The sequence below is a fragment of the Taudactylus pleione genome, unplaced genomic scaffold (genome assembly GCF_031769625.1).
Source record: "Taudactylus pleione unplaced genomic scaffold, aTauple2 ptg001270l, whole genome shotgun sequence".
Lineage (NCBI taxonomy): Eukaryota > Metazoa > Chordata > Amphibia > Anura > Myobatrachidae > Taudactylus > Taudactylus pleione.
In genome coordinates, this window is record NW_028285670.1 from 142,501 (window position 1) to 155,000 (window position 12,500).

The window sequence follows — 12,500 nt, forward strand, 5'->3', positions numbered from 1 at the left end:
CCAGGCCCAACACTGCATAGCTTTCAAGATCAGACGAGATTGGGCATGTCCAGTGTGGTTTGACTGTAGGTGCTCAAAAACATTAACTTTAGACCTCTTTTACTTCTTAACTCAAGTTAATTCATTGATAAGTTGAAAAAATGTAATGTAAAATGTAATAGAAAAGAATGTTATGACTATATAAAAATACCTACAGCACCTGGTATTCCCAGGTGGTCTCCCATCCATGTACTAACCAGGCCCAACACTGCATAGCTTCCAAGATCAGACAAGATTGGGCATGTCCAGTGTGGTTTGGCTGTAAGTGCTCAAAAACAATAACTTTAGACCCCTTTTACTTCTTAACTCAAGTAAATTCAATGATAAGTTGAAAAATGAAATGTAAAATGTAATAGAAAAGAATGTTATGGCAGTATAAAATTACATACAACACCTAGTATTCCCAGGTGGTCTCCCATCCAAGTATAACCAGGCCCAACACTGCATAGCTTCCAAGAACAAACAAGATTGGGCATGTCCAGTGTGGTTTGGCTATAGGTGCTCAAAAACATTAACTTTAGACCTCTTTTACTTCTTCACTCAAATAAATTCATTGATAAGTTGAAAATATTAAATGTAAAATGTAATAGAAAAGAATGTTTTGGCTGTATAAAATTTCAAACAGGTACTGGTATTCCCAGGTGGTCTCCCATCCAAGTACAAACCAGGCCCAACACAGCAAAGCTTACAAGATCAGACGAGATTGGGCATGTCCAGTGTGGTTTGGCTGTAGGTGCTCAAAAGCATTAAATTTAGACCTCTATTACTTCTTAACTCAAGTAAATTCATTGATAAGTTGAAAAAATTAAATGTAAAATGTAATAAAAAAGAATGTTGTGGCAGTATAAAATTACCTACAGCACCTGGAATTCCCAAGGGGTCTCCCATCCAAGTACTAACCAGGCCCAACACTGCATAGCTTCCAAGATCAGACGAGATTGGGCATGTCCAGTGTGGTTTGGCTATAGGTGCTCAAAAACATTAACTTTAGACCTCTATTACTTCTTAACTCAAGTAAATTAATTGATAATTTGAAAAAATTAAATGTAAAATGTAATAGAAAAGAATGTTATGGCTGCATAAAATTACGTACAGCACCTGGTATTCCCAGGTGGTCTCCCATCCAAGTATTAACCAGGCTCAACACTGCATAACTTCCAAGATCAGACAAGATTGGGCATGTCCAGTGTGGTTTGGCTGTAGGTGCTCAAAAACATTAACTTTAGACCTCTATTACTTCTTAACTCAAGTAAATTCATTGATAAGTTGAAAAAAATTAAATGTAAAATGTAATAGAAAAGAATGTTATGGCAGTATAAAATTACCTACAGCACCTGTCATTCCCAGGTGGTCACCCATCCAAGTACTAACCAGGCCCAACACTGCATAGCTTCCAAGATCAAACACGATTGGGCATGTCCAGTGTGGTTTGGCTGTAGGTGCTCAAAAGCATTAAATTTACACCTCTTTTACTTCTTAACTCAAGTAAATTCATTGATAAGTTGAAAAAATTAAATGTAAAATGTAATAGAAAAGAATGTTATGGCAGTATAAAATTACCTACAGCACCTGGTATTCCCAGGGGGTCTCCCATCCATGTACTAACCAGGCCCAACACTGCATAGCTTCCAAGATCAGACAAGATTGGGCATGTCCAGTATGGTTTGACTGTAGGTGCTCAAAAACATTAACTTTAGACCTCTTTTACTTCTTTACTCAAGTAAATTCATTGATAAGTTTAAAAAATTAAATGTAAAATGTAATAGAAAAGAATGTTATGGCTATATAAAATTACCTACAGCACCTGGTATTCCCAGGTGGTCTCCCGTCCAAGTACTAACCAGGCCCAACACTGCATAGCTTCCAAGATCAAACGAGATTGGGCATGTCCAGTGTGGTATGGCTGTAGGTGCTCAAAAACATTAACTTTAGACCTCTTTTACTTCTTAACTCAAGTAAATTCAATGATAAGATGAAAAAATTAAATGTAAAATGTAATAGAAAAGAATGTTATGGCTGCATAAAATTACCTACAGCATCTGGTATTCCCAGGTGGTCTCCCACCCAAGTACTAACCAGGCCCAACACTGCATAGCTTCCAAGATCAGATGAGATTGGGCATGTCCAGTGTGGTTTGGCTGTAGGTGCTCAAAAACATTAACTTTAGACCTCTTTTACTTCTTAACTCAAGAAAATTCAATGATAAGTTGAAATGAAATGTAAAATGTAATAGAAAAGAATGTTTTGCCAGTATAAAATTACCTACAGCTCCTGGTATTCCCAGGTGGTCTCCCATCCAAGTACTAACCAGGCCCAACACTGCATAGCTTCCAAAATCAGATGAGATTGGGCATGTCCAGTGTGGTTTGGCTGTAGATGCCCAAAACCATTAACTTTAGACCTCTATTACTTCTTAACTCAAGTAAATTCATTGATAAGTTGAAAAAATTTAATGTAAAATGTAATAGAAAAGAATGTTTTGGCAGTATAAAATTACCTACAGCACCTGGTATTCCCAGGTGGTCTCCCATCCAAATACTAACCAGGCCCAACACTGCATAGCTTCCAAGATCAAACAAGATTGGGCATGTTCAGTGTGGTTTGGCTGTAGGTGCTCAAAAACATTAACTTTAGACCTCTTTTACTTCTTAACTCAAGTAAATTCAATGATTAGTTGTAAAATTAAATGTAAAATATAATAGAAAAGAATGTTATGGCTATATAAAATTACCTACAGCACCTGGTATTCCCAGGTGGTCTCCCGTCCAAGTACTAACCAGCCCCAACACCGCATAGCTTCCAAGTTCAGATGAGATTGGGCAAGTCCAGAGTGGTTTGGCTGTAGGTGCTCAAAATCATTAACTTTAGACCTCTATTACTTCTTAACTCAAGTAAATTCATTGATAAGTTGAAAAAATTAAATGTAAAATGTAATAGAAAAGAATGTTATGGCTGCAAAAAATTACCTACAGCACCTGGTATTCCCAGGTGGTCTCCCATCCAAGTACTAACCAGGCCCAACACTGCATAGCTTTCAAGATCAGACGAGATTGGGCATAACCAGTGTGGTTTGGCTGTAGGTGCTCAAAAGCATTAAACTTAGACCTCTATTACTTCTTAACTCAAGTAAATTCATTGATAAGTTGAAAAAATTAATTGTAAAATGAAATAGAAAAGAATGTTATGGCTGTATAAAATTGCCTATTGCACCTGGTGTTCCCAGGTGGTCTCCCATCCAAGTACTAACCAGGTCCAGCACTGCATAGCTTCCAAGATCAGACGAGATTGGGCATGTCCAGTGTGGTTTGGCTGTAGGTGCTCAAAAACATTAACTTTAGACTTCTTTTACTTCTTAACTCAAGTGAATTCATTGATAAGTTGAAAAATGAAATGTAAAATGTAATAGAAAAGAATGTTATGGCAGTATAAAATTACATACAACACCTAGTATTCCCAGGTGGTCTCCCATCCAAGTACTAACCAGGCCCAACACTGCATAGCTTCCAAGAACAAACAAGATTGGGCATGTCCAGTGTGGTTTGGCTATAGGTGCTCAAAAACATTAACTTTAGACCTCTTTTACTTCTTCACTCAAATAAATTCATTGATAAGTTGAAAATATTAAATGTAAAATGTAATAGAAAAGAATGTTTTGGCTGTATTAAAATTTCAAACAGGTACTGGTATTCCCAGGTGGTCTCCCATCCAAGTACAAACCAGGCCCAACACAGCAAAGCTTACAAGATCAGACGAGATTGGGCATGTCCAGTGTGGTTTGGCTGTAGGTGCTCAAAAGCATTAAATTTAGACCTCTATTACTTCTTAACTCAAGTAAATTCATTGATAAGTTGAAAAAATTAAATGTAAAATGTAATAAAAAAGAATGTTGTGGCAGTATAAAATTACCTACAGCACCTGGAATTCCCAAGGGGTCTCCATCCAAGTACTAACCAGGCCCAACACTGCATAGCTTCCAAGATCAGACGAGATTGGGCATGTCCAGTGTGGTTTGGCTATAGGTGCTCAAAAACATTAACTTTAGACCTCTATTACTTCTTAACTCAAGTAAATTAATTGATAATTTGAAAAAATTAAATGTAAAATGTAATAGAAAAGAATGTTATGGCTGCATAAAATTACGTACAGCACCTGGTATTCCCAGGTGGTCTCCCAGCCAAGTACTAACCAGGCTCAACACTGCATAACTTCCAAGATCAGACAAGATTGGGCATGTCCAGTGTGGTTTGGCTGTAGGTGCTCAAAAACATTAACTTTAGACCTCTATTACTTCTTAACTCAAGTAAATTCATTGATAAGTTGAAAAAATTAAATGTAAAATGTAATAGAAAAGAATGTTATGGCAGTATAAAATTACCTACAGCACCTGTCATTCCCAGGTGGTCACCCATCCAAGTACTAACCAGGCCCAACACTGCATAGCTTCCAAGATCAAACACGATTGGGCATGTCCAGTGTGGTTTGGCTGTAGGTGCTCAAAACATTAACTTTAGACCTCTTTTACTTCTTAACTCAAGTAAATTCAATGATAAATTGAAAAAATTAAATTTAAAATGTAATAGAAAAGAATGTTTTGGCTGTATAAAATTTCCTACAGCAACTGGTATTCCCAGGTGGTCTCCCATCCAAGTACAAACCAGGCCCAACACAGCAAGGCTTACAAGATCAGACGAGATTGGGCATGTCCAGTGTGGTTTGGCTGTAGGTGCTCAAAAGCATTAAATTTACACCTCTTTTACTTCTAACTCAAGTAAATTCATTGATAAGTTGAAAAAATTAAATGTAAAATGTAATAGAAAAGAATGTTATGGCAGTATAAAATTACCTACAGCAACTGGTATTCCAGGGGGTCTCCCATCCATGTACTAACCAGGCCCAACACTGCATAGCTTCCAAGATCAGACAAGATTGGGCATGTCCAGTATGGTTTGACTGTAGGTGCTCAAAAACATTAACTTTAGACCTCTTTTACTTCTTTACTCAAGTAAATTCATTGATAAGTTTAAAAAATTAAATGTAAAATGTAATAGAAAAGAATGTTATGGCTATATAAAATTACCTACAGCACCTGGTATTCCCAGGTGGTCTCCCGTCCAAGTACTAACCAGGCCCAACACTGCATAGCTTCCAAGATCAAACGAGATTGGGCATGTCCAGTGTGGTATGGCTGTAGGTGCTCAAAAACATTAACTTTAGACCTCTTTTACTTCTTAACTCAAGTAAATTCAATGATAAGATGAAAAAATTAAATGTAAAATGTAATAGAAAAGAATGTTATGGCTGCATAAAATTACCTACAGCATCTGTATTCCCAGGTGTTCTCCCACCCAAGTACTAACCAGGCCCAACACTGCATAGCTTCCAAGATCAGATGAGATTGGGCATGTCCAGTGTGGTTTGGCTGTAGGTGCTCAAAAACATTAACTTTAGACCTCTTTTACTTCTTAACTCAAGAAAATTCAATGATAAGTTGAAATGAAATGTAAAATGTAATAGAAAAGAATGTTTTGCCAGTATAAAATTACCTACAGCTCCTGGTATTCCCAGGTGGTCTCCCATCCAAGTACTAACCAGGCCCAACACTGCATAGCTTCCAAGATCAGATGAGATTGGGCATGTCCAGTGTGGTTTGGCTGTAGATGCCCAAAACCATTAACTTTAGACCTCTATTACTTCTTAACTCAAGTAAATTCATTGATAAGTTGAAAAAATTTAATGTAAAATGTAATAGAAAAGAATGTTTTGGCAGTATAAAATTACCTACAGCACCTGGTATTCCCAGGTGGTCTCCCATCCAAATACTAACCAGGCCCAACACTGCATAGCTTCCAAGATCAAACAAGATTGGGCATGTTCAGTGTGGTTTGGCTGTAGGTGCTCAAAAACATTAACTTTAGACCTCTTTTACTTCTTAACTCAAGTAAATTCAATGATTAGTTGTTAAAATTAAATGTAAAATATAATAGAAAAGAATGTTATGGCTATATAAAATTACCTACAGCACCTGGTATTCCCAGGTGGTCTCCCGTCCAAGTACTAACCAGCCCCAACACCGCATAGCTTCCAAGTTCAGATGAGATTGGGCAAGTCCAGAGTGGTTTGGCTGTAGGTGCTCAAAATCATTAACTTTAGACCTCTATTACTTCTTAACTCAAGTAAATTCATTGATAAGTTTAAAAATTAAATGTAAAATGTAATAGAAAAGAATGTTATGGCTGCAAAAAATTACCTACAGCACCTGGTATTCCCAGGTGGTCTCCCATCCAAGTACTAACCAGGCCCAACACTGCATAGCTTTCAAGATCAGACGAGATTGGGCATAACCAGTGTGGTTTGGCTGTAGGTGCTCAAAAGCATTAAACTTAGACCTCTATTACTTCTTAACTCAACAAGTAAATTCATTGATAAGTTGAAAATATTAAATGTAAAATGTAATAGAAAAGAATGTTTTGGCTGTATAAAATTTCAAACAGGTACTGGTATTCCCAGGTGGTCTCCCATCCAAGTACAAACCAGGCCCAACACAGCAAAGCTTACAAGATCAGACGAGATTGGGCATGTCCAGTGTGGTTTGGCTGTAGGTGCTCAAAAGCATTAAATTTAGACCTCTATTACTTCTTAACTCAAGTAAATTCATTGATAAGTTGAAAAAATTAAATGTAATATGTAATAAAAAAGAATGTTGTGGCAGTATAAAATTACCTACAGCACCTGGAATTCCCAAGGGGTCTCCCATCCAAGTACTAACCAGGCCCAACACTGCATAGCTTCCAAGATCAGACGAGATTGGGCATGTCCAGTGTGGTTTGGCTATAGGTGCTCAAAAACATTAACTTTAGACCTCTATTACTTCTTAACTCAAGTAAATTAATTGATAATTTGAAAAAATTAAATGTAAAATGTAATAGAAAAGAATGTTATGGCTGCATAAAATTACGTACAGCACCTGGTATTCCCAGGTGGTCTCCCATCCAAGTACTAACCAGGCTCAACACTGCATAACTTCCAAGATCAGACAAGATTGGGCATGTCCAGTGTGGTTTGGCTGTAGGTGCTCAAAAACATTAACTTTAGACCTCTATTACTTCTTAACTCAAGTAAATTCATTGATAAGTTGAAAAAATTAAATGTAAAATGTAATAGAAAAGAATGTTATGGCAGTATAAAATTACCTACAGCACCTGTCATTCCCAGGTGGTCACCCATCCAAGTACTAACCAGGCCCAACACTGCATAGCTTCCAAGATCAAACACGATTGGGCATGTCCAGTGTGGTTTGGCTGTAGGTGCTCAAAAACATTAACTTTAGACCTCTTTTACTTCTTAACTCAAGTAAATTCAATGATAAATTGAAAAAATTTAATTTAAAATGTAATAGAAAAGAATGTTTTGGCTGTATAAAATTTCCTACAGCAACAGGTATTCCCAGGTGGTCTCCCATCCAAGTACAAACCAGGCCCAACACAGCAAGGCTTACAAGATCAGACGAGATTGGGCATGTCCAGTGTGGTTTGGCTGTAGGTGCTCAAAAGCATTAAATTTACACCTCTTTTACTTCTTAACTCAAGTAAATTCATTGATAAGTTGAAAAAATTAAATGTAAAATGTAATAGAAAAGAATGTTATGGCAGTATAAAATTACCTACAGCACCTGGTATTCCCAGGGGGTCTCCCATCCATGTACTAACCAGGCCCAACACTGCATAGCTTCCAAGATCAGACAAGATTGGGCATGTCCAGTATGGTTTGACTGTAGGTGCTCAAAAACATTAACTTTAGACCTCTTTTACTTCTTTACTCAAGTAAATTCATTGATAAGTTTAAAAAATTAAATGTAAAATGTAATAGAAAAGAATGTTATGGCTATATAAAATTACCTACAGCACCTGGTATTCCCAGGTGGTCTCCCGTCCAAGTACTAACCAGGCCCAACACTGCATAGCTTCCAAGATCAAACGAGATTGGGCATGTCCAGTGTGGTATGGCTGTAGGTGCTCAAAAACATTAACTTTAGACCTCTTTTACTTCTTAACTCAAGTAAATTCAATGATAAGATGAAAAAATTAAATGTAAAATGTAATAGAAAAGAATGTTATGGCTGCATAAAATTACCTACAGCATCTGGTATTCCCAGGTGGTCTCCCACCCAAGTACTAACCAGGCCCAACACTGCATAGCTTCCAAGATCAGATGAGATTGGGCATGTCCAGTGTGGTTTGGCTGTAGGTGCTCAAAAACATTAACTTTAGACCTCTTTTACTTCTTAACTCAAGAAAATTCAATGATAAGTTGAAATGAAATGTAAAATGTAATAGAAAAGAATGTTTTGCCAGTATAAAATTACCTACAGCTCCTGGTATTCCCAGGTGGTCTCCCATCCAAGTACTAACCAGGCCCAACACTGCATAGCTTCCAAGATCAGATGAGATTGGGCATGTCCAGTGTGGTTTGGCTGTAGATGCCCAAAACCATTAACTTTAGACCTCTATTACTTCTTAACTCAAGTAAATTCATTGATAAGTTGAAAAAATTTAATGTAAAATGTAATAGAAAAGAATGTTTTGGCAGTATAAAATTACCTACAGCACCTGGTATTCCCAGGTGGTCTCCCATCCAAATACTAATCAGGCCCAACACTGCATAGCTTCCAAGATCAAACAAGATTGGGCATGTTCAGTGTGGTTTGGCTGTAGGTGCTCAAAAACATTAACTTTAGACCTCTTTTACTTCTTAACTCAAGTAAATTCAATGATTAGTTGTAAAATTAAATGTAAAATATAATAGAAAAGAATGTTATGGCTATATAAAATTACCTACAGCACCTGGTATTCCCAGGTGGTTTCCCGTCCAAGTACTAACCAGCCCCAACACCGCATAGCTTCCAAGTTCAGATGAGATTGGGCAAGTCCAGAGTGGTTTGGCTGTAGGTGCTCAAAATCATTAACTTTAGACCTCTATTACTTCTTAACTCAAGTAAATTCATTGATAAGTTGAAAAAATTAAATGTAAAATGTAATAGAAAAGAATGTTATGGCTGCAAAAAATTACCTACAGCACCTGGTATTCCCAGGTGGTCTCCCATCCAAGTACTAACCAGGCCCAACACTGCATAGCTTTCAAGATCAGACGAGATTGGGCATAACCAGTGTGGTTTGGCTGTAGGTGCTCAAAAGCATTAAACTTAGACCTCTATTACTTCTTAACTCAAGTAAATTCATTGATAAGTTGAAAAAATTAATTGTAAAATGAAATAGAAAAGAATGTTATGGCTGTATAAAATTGCCTATTGCACCTGGTGTTCCCAGGTGGTCTCCCATCCAAGTACTAACCAGGTCCAGCACTGCATAGCTTCCAAGATCAGACGAGATTGGGCATGTCCAGTGTGGTTTGGCTGTAGGTGCTCAAAAACATTAACTTTAGACTTCTTTTACTTCTTAACTCAAGTGAATTCATTGATAAGTTGAAAAATGAAATGTAAAATGTAATAGAAAAGAATGTTATGGCAGTATAAAATTACATACAACACCTAGTATTCCCAGGTGGTCTCCCATCCAAGTACTAACCAGGCCCAACACTGCATAGCTTCCAAGAACAAACAAGATTGGGCATGTCCAGTGTGGTTTGGCTATAGGTGCTCAAAAACATTAACTTTAGACCTCTTTTACTTCTTCACTCAAATAAATTCATTGATAAGTTGAAAATATTAAATGTAAAATGTAATAGAAAAGAATGTTTTGGCTGTATAAAATTTCAAACAGGTACTGGTATTCCCAGGTGGTCTCCCATCCAAGTACAAACCAGGCCCAACACAGCAAAGCTTACAAGATCAGACGAGATTGGGCATGTCCAGTGTGGTTTGGCTGTAGGTGCTCAAAAGCATTAAATTTAGACCTCTATTACTTCTTAACTCAAGTAAATTCATTGATAAGTTGAAAAAATTAAATGTAAAATGTAATAAAAAAGAATGTTGTGGCAGTATAAAATTACCTACAGCACCTGGAATTCCCAAGGGGTCTCCCATCCAAGTACTAACCAGGCCCAACACTGCATAGCTTCCAAGATCAGACGAGATTGGGCATGTCCAGTGTGGTTTGGCTATAGGTGCTCAAAAACATTAACTTTAGACCTCTATTACTTCTTAACTCAAGTAAATTAATTGATAATTTGAAAAAATTAAATGTAAAATGTAATAGAAAAGAATGTTATGGCTGCATAAAATTACGTACAGCACCTGGTATTCCCAGGTGGTCTCCCATCCAAGTACTAACCAGGCTCAACACTGCATAACTTCCAAGATCAGACAAGATTGGGCATGTCCAGTGTGGTTTGGCTGTAGGTGCTCAAAAACATTAACTTTAGACCTCTATTACTTCTTAACTCAAGTAAATTCATTGATAAGTTGAAAAAATTAAATGTAAAATGTAATAGAAAAGAATGTTATGGCAGTATAAAATTACCTACAGCACCTGTCATTCCCAGGTGGTCACCCATCCAAGTACTAACCAGGCCCAACACTGCATAGCTTCCAAGATCAAACACGATTGGGCATGTCCAGTGTGGTTTGGCTGTAGGTGCTCAAAAACATTAACTTTAGACCTCTTTTACTTCTTAACTCAAGTAAATTCAATGATAAATTGAAAAAATTTAATTTAAAATGTAATAGAAAAGAATGTTTTGGCTGTATAAAATTTCCTACAGCAACTGGTATTCCCAGGTGGTCTCCCATCCAAGTACAAACCAGGCCCAACACAGCAAGGCTTACAAGATCAGACGAGATTGGGCATGTCCAGTGTGGTTTGGCTGTAGGTGCTCAAAAGCATTAAATTTACACCTCTTTTACTTCTTAACTCAAGTAAATTCATTGATAAGTTGAAAAAATTAAATGTAAAATGTAATAGAAAAGAATGTTATGGCAGTATAAAATTACCTACAGCACCTGGTATTCCCAGGGGGTCTCCCATCCATGTACTAACCAGGCCCAACACTGCATAGCTTCCAAGATCAGACAAGATTGGGCATGTCCAGTATGGTTTGACTGTAGGTGCTCAAAAACATTAACTTTAGACCTCTTTTACTTCTTTACTCAAGTAAATTCATTGATAAGTTTAAAAAATTAAATGTAAAATGTAATAGAAAAGAATGTTATGGCTATATAAAATTACCTACAGCACCTGGTATTCCCAGGTGGTCTCCCGTCCAAGTACTAACCAGGCCCAACACTGCATAGCTTCCAAGATCAAACGAGATTGGGCATGTCCAGTGTGGTATGGCTGTAGGTGCTCAAAAACATTAACTTTAGACCTCTTTTACTTCTTAACTCAAGTAAATTCAATGATAAGATGAAAAAATTAAATGTAAAATGTAATAGAAAAGAATGTTATGGCTGCATAAAATTACCTACAGCATCTGGTATTCCCAGGTGGTCTCCCACCCAAGTACTAACCAGGCCCAACACTGCATAGCTTCCAAGATCAGATGAGATTGGGCATGTCCAGTGTGGTTTGGCTGTAGGTGCTCAAAAACATTAACTTTAGACCTCTTTTACTTCTTAACTCAAGAAAATTCAATGATAAGTTGAAATGAAATGTAAAATGTAATAGAAAAGAATGTTTTGCCAGTATAAAATTACCTACAGCTCCTGGTATTCCCAGGTGGTCTCCCATCCAAGTACTAACCAGGCCCAACACTGCATAGCTTCCAAGATCAGATGAGATTGGGCATGTCCAGTGTGGTTTGGCTGTAGATGCCCAAAACCATTAACTTTAGACCTCTATTACTTCTTAACTCAAGTAAATTCATTGATAAGTTGAAAAAATTTAATGTAAAATGTAATAGAAAAGAATGTTTTGGCAGTATAAAATTACCTACAGCACCTGGTATTCCCAGGTGGTCTCCCATCCAAATACTAACCAGGCCCAACACTGCATAGCTTCCAAGATCAAACAAGATTGGGCATGTTCAGTGTGGTTTGGCTGTAGGTGCTCAAAAACATTAACTTTAGACCTCTTTTACTTCTTAACTCAAGTAAATTCAATGATTAGTTGTAAAATTAAATGTAAAATATAATAGAAAAGAATGTTATGGCTATATAAAATTACCTACAGCACCTGGTATTCCCAGGTGGTCTCCCGTCCAAGTACTAACCAGCCCCAACACCGCATAGCTTCCAAGTTCAGATGAGATTGGGCAAGTCCAGAGTGGTTTGGCTGTAGGTGCTCAAAATCATTAACTTTAGACCTCTATTACTTCTTAACTCAAGTAAATTCATTGATAAGTTGAAAAAATTAAATGTAAAATGTAATAGAAAAGAATGTTATGGCTGCAAAAAATTACCTACAGCACCTGGTATTCCCAGGTGGTCTCCCATCCAAGTACTAACCAGGCCCAACACTGCATAGCTTTCAAGATCAGACGAGATTGGGCATAACCAGTGTGGTTTGGCT

At 37.2% G+C, this 12,500-nt stretch overlaps 4 non-coding genes and 42 pseudogenes across 4 annotated transcripts; all 46 read right to left on the reverse strand.

The window, feature by feature from the left end:
* Positions 1 to 71, reverse strand: part of LOC148443987 (5S ribosomal RNA) — a 119-nt pseudogene extending 48 nt beyond the window's left edge.
* A 116-nt stretch (positions 72 to 187) lies between these two features.
* LOC148443988 (5S ribosomal RNA) lies at positions 188 to 306 on the reverse strand (annotated as a pseudogene).
* A 584-nt stretch (positions 307 to 890) lies between these two features.
* LOC148443989 (5S ribosomal RNA) lies at positions 891 to 1,009 on the reverse strand (annotated as a pseudogene).
* A 116-nt stretch (positions 1,010 to 1,125) lies between these two features.
* On the reverse strand, positions 1,126 to 1,244 carry LOC148443990 (5S ribosomal RNA; annotated as a pseudogene).
* A 117-nt stretch (positions 1,245 to 1,361) lies between these two features.
* Positions 1,362 to 1,480, reverse strand: LOC148443991 (5S ribosomal RNA; annotated as a pseudogene).
* Positions 1,481 to 1,596: 116 nt separating this feature from the next.
* Positions 1,597 to 1,715, reverse strand: LOC148443992 (5S ribosomal RNA; annotated as a pseudogene).
* A 116-nt stretch (positions 1,716 to 1,831) lies between these two features.
* On the reverse strand, positions 1,832 to 1,950 carry LOC148443993 (5S ribosomal RNA). Its single transcript, XR_015875443.1, has one exon. It is a non-coding gene; the product is annotated as a 5S ribosomal RNA (ribosomal RNA).
* A 116-nt stretch (positions 1,951 to 2,066) lies between these two features.
* LOC148443994 (5S ribosomal RNA) lies at positions 2,067 to 2,185 on the reverse strand (annotated as a pseudogene).
* Positions 2,186 to 2,298: 113 nt separating this feature from the next.
* LOC148443995 (5S ribosomal RNA) lies at positions 2,299 to 2,417 on the reverse strand (annotated as a pseudogene).
* A 116-nt stretch (positions 2,418 to 2,533) lies between these two features.
* LOC148443996 (5S ribosomal RNA) lies at positions 2,534 to 2,652 on the reverse strand (annotated as a pseudogene).
* Positions 2,653 to 2,767: 115 nt separating this feature from the next.
* On the reverse strand, positions 2,768 to 2,886 carry LOC148443997 (5S ribosomal RNA; annotated as a pseudogene).
* Positions 2,887 to 3,002: 116 nt separating this feature from the next.
* On the reverse strand, positions 3,003 to 3,121 carry LOC148443998 (5S ribosomal RNA; annotated as a pseudogene).
* A 116-nt stretch (positions 3,122 to 3,237) lies between these two features.
* On the reverse strand, positions 3,238 to 3,356 carry LOC148443999 (5S ribosomal RNA; annotated as a pseudogene).
* A 115-nt stretch (positions 3,357 to 3,471) lies between these two features.
* Positions 3,472 to 3,590, reverse strand: LOC148444000 (5S ribosomal RNA; annotated as a pseudogene).
* Positions 3,591 to 3,942: 352 nt separating this feature from the next.
* LOC148444001 (5S ribosomal RNA) lies at positions 3,943 to 4,060 on the reverse strand (annotated as a pseudogene).
* Positions 4,061 to 4,176: 116 nt separating this feature from the next.
* Positions 4,177 to 4,295, reverse strand: LOC148444002 (5S ribosomal RNA; annotated as a pseudogene).
* A 116-nt stretch (positions 4,296 to 4,411) lies between these two features.
* Positions 4,412 to 4,530, reverse strand: LOC148444003 (5S ribosomal RNA; annotated as a pseudogene).
* Positions 4,531 to 4,879: 349 nt separating this feature from the next.
* Positions 4,880 to 4,997, reverse strand: LOC148444004 (5S ribosomal RNA; annotated as a pseudogene).
* A 116-nt stretch (positions 4,998 to 5,113) lies between these two features.
* Positions 5,114 to 5,232, reverse strand: LOC148444005 (5S ribosomal RNA). Its single transcript, XR_015875444.1, has one exon. It is a non-coding gene; the product is annotated as a 5S ribosomal RNA (ribosomal RNA).
* A 116-nt stretch (positions 5,233 to 5,348) lies between these two features.
* Positions 5,349 to 5,466, reverse strand: LOC148444006 (5S ribosomal RNA; annotated as a pseudogene).
* A 113-nt stretch (positions 5,467 to 5,579) lies between these two features.
* Positions 5,580 to 5,698, reverse strand: LOC148444007 (5S ribosomal RNA; annotated as a pseudogene).
* Positions 5,699 to 5,814: 116 nt separating this feature from the next.
* On the reverse strand, positions 5,815 to 5,933 carry LOC148444008 (5S ribosomal RNA; annotated as a pseudogene).
* A 116-nt stretch (positions 5,934 to 6,049) lies between these two features.
* On the reverse strand, positions 6,050 to 6,168 carry LOC148444009 (5S ribosomal RNA; annotated as a pseudogene).
* Positions 6,169 to 6,283: 115 nt separating this feature from the next.
* On the reverse strand, positions 6,284 to 6,402 carry LOC148444010 (5S ribosomal RNA; annotated as a pseudogene).
* Positions 6,403 to 6,756: 354 nt separating this feature from the next.
* Positions 6,757 to 6,875, reverse strand: LOC148444011 (5S ribosomal RNA; annotated as a pseudogene).
* Positions 6,876 to 6,991: 116 nt separating this feature from the next.
* On the reverse strand, positions 6,992 to 7,110 carry LOC148444012 (5S ribosomal RNA; annotated as a pseudogene).
* A 116-nt stretch (positions 7,111 to 7,226) lies between these two features.
* On the reverse strand, positions 7,227 to 7,345 carry LOC148444013 (5S ribosomal RNA; annotated as a pseudogene).
* Positions 7,346 to 7,696: 351 nt separating this feature from the next.
* LOC148444014 (5S ribosomal RNA) lies at positions 7,697 to 7,815 on the reverse strand (annotated as a pseudogene).
* A 116-nt stretch (positions 7,816 to 7,931) lies between these two features.
* On the reverse strand, positions 7,932 to 8,050 carry LOC148444015 (5S ribosomal RNA). The gene has a single exon (XR_015875445.1). It is a non-coding gene; the product is annotated as a 5S ribosomal RNA (ribosomal RNA).
* Positions 8,051 to 8,166: 116 nt separating this feature from the next.
* Positions 8,167 to 8,285, reverse strand: LOC148444016 (5S ribosomal RNA; annotated as a pseudogene).
* Positions 8,286 to 8,398: 113 nt separating this feature from the next.
* LOC148444017 (5S ribosomal RNA) lies at positions 8,399 to 8,517 on the reverse strand (annotated as a pseudogene).
* A 116-nt stretch (positions 8,518 to 8,633) lies between these two features.
* LOC148444018 (5S ribosomal RNA) lies at positions 8,634 to 8,752 on the reverse strand (annotated as a pseudogene).
* A 115-nt stretch (positions 8,753 to 8,867) lies between these two features.
* Positions 8,868 to 8,986, reverse strand: LOC148444019 (5S ribosomal RNA; annotated as a pseudogene).
* Positions 8,987 to 9,102: 116 nt separating this feature from the next.
* Positions 9,103 to 9,221, reverse strand: LOC148444020 (5S ribosomal RNA; annotated as a pseudogene).
* Positions 9,222 to 9,337: 116 nt separating this feature from the next.
* LOC148444021 (5S ribosomal RNA) lies at positions 9,338 to 9,456 on the reverse strand (annotated as a pseudogene).
* A 115-nt stretch (positions 9,457 to 9,571) lies between these two features.
* Positions 9,572 to 9,690, reverse strand: LOC148444022 (5S ribosomal RNA; annotated as a pseudogene).
* A 351-nt stretch (positions 9,691 to 10,041) lies between these two features.
* Positions 10,042 to 10,160, reverse strand: LOC148444023 (5S ribosomal RNA; annotated as a pseudogene).
* A 116-nt stretch (positions 10,161 to 10,276) lies between these two features.
* LOC148444024 (5S ribosomal RNA) lies at positions 10,277 to 10,395 on the reverse strand (annotated as a pseudogene).
* Positions 10,396 to 10,511: 116 nt separating this feature from the next.
* On the reverse strand, positions 10,512 to 10,630 carry LOC148444025 (5S ribosomal RNA; annotated as a pseudogene).
* A 351-nt stretch (positions 10,631 to 10,981) lies between these two features.
* LOC148444026 (5S ribosomal RNA) lies at positions 10,982 to 11,100 on the reverse strand (annotated as a pseudogene).
* Positions 11,101 to 11,216: 116 nt separating this feature from the next.
* On the reverse strand, positions 11,217 to 11,335 carry LOC148444027 (5S ribosomal RNA). The gene has a single exon (XR_015875446.1). It is a non-coding gene; the product is annotated as a 5S ribosomal RNA (ribosomal RNA).
* A 116-nt stretch (positions 11,336 to 11,451) lies between these two features.
* Positions 11,452 to 11,570, reverse strand: LOC148444028 (5S ribosomal RNA; annotated as a pseudogene).
* A 113-nt stretch (positions 11,571 to 11,683) lies between these two features.
* Positions 11,684 to 11,802, reverse strand: LOC148444029 (5S ribosomal RNA; annotated as a pseudogene).
* Positions 11,803 to 11,918: 116 nt separating this feature from the next.
* On the reverse strand, positions 11,919 to 12,037 carry LOC148444030 (5S ribosomal RNA; annotated as a pseudogene).
* Positions 12,038 to 12,152: 115 nt separating this feature from the next.
* Positions 12,153 to 12,271, reverse strand: LOC148444031 (5S ribosomal RNA; annotated as a pseudogene).
* A 116-nt stretch (positions 12,272 to 12,387) lies between these two features.
* Positions 12,388 to 12,500, reverse strand: part of LOC148444032 (5S ribosomal RNA) — a 119-nt pseudogene continuing 6 nt past the window's right edge.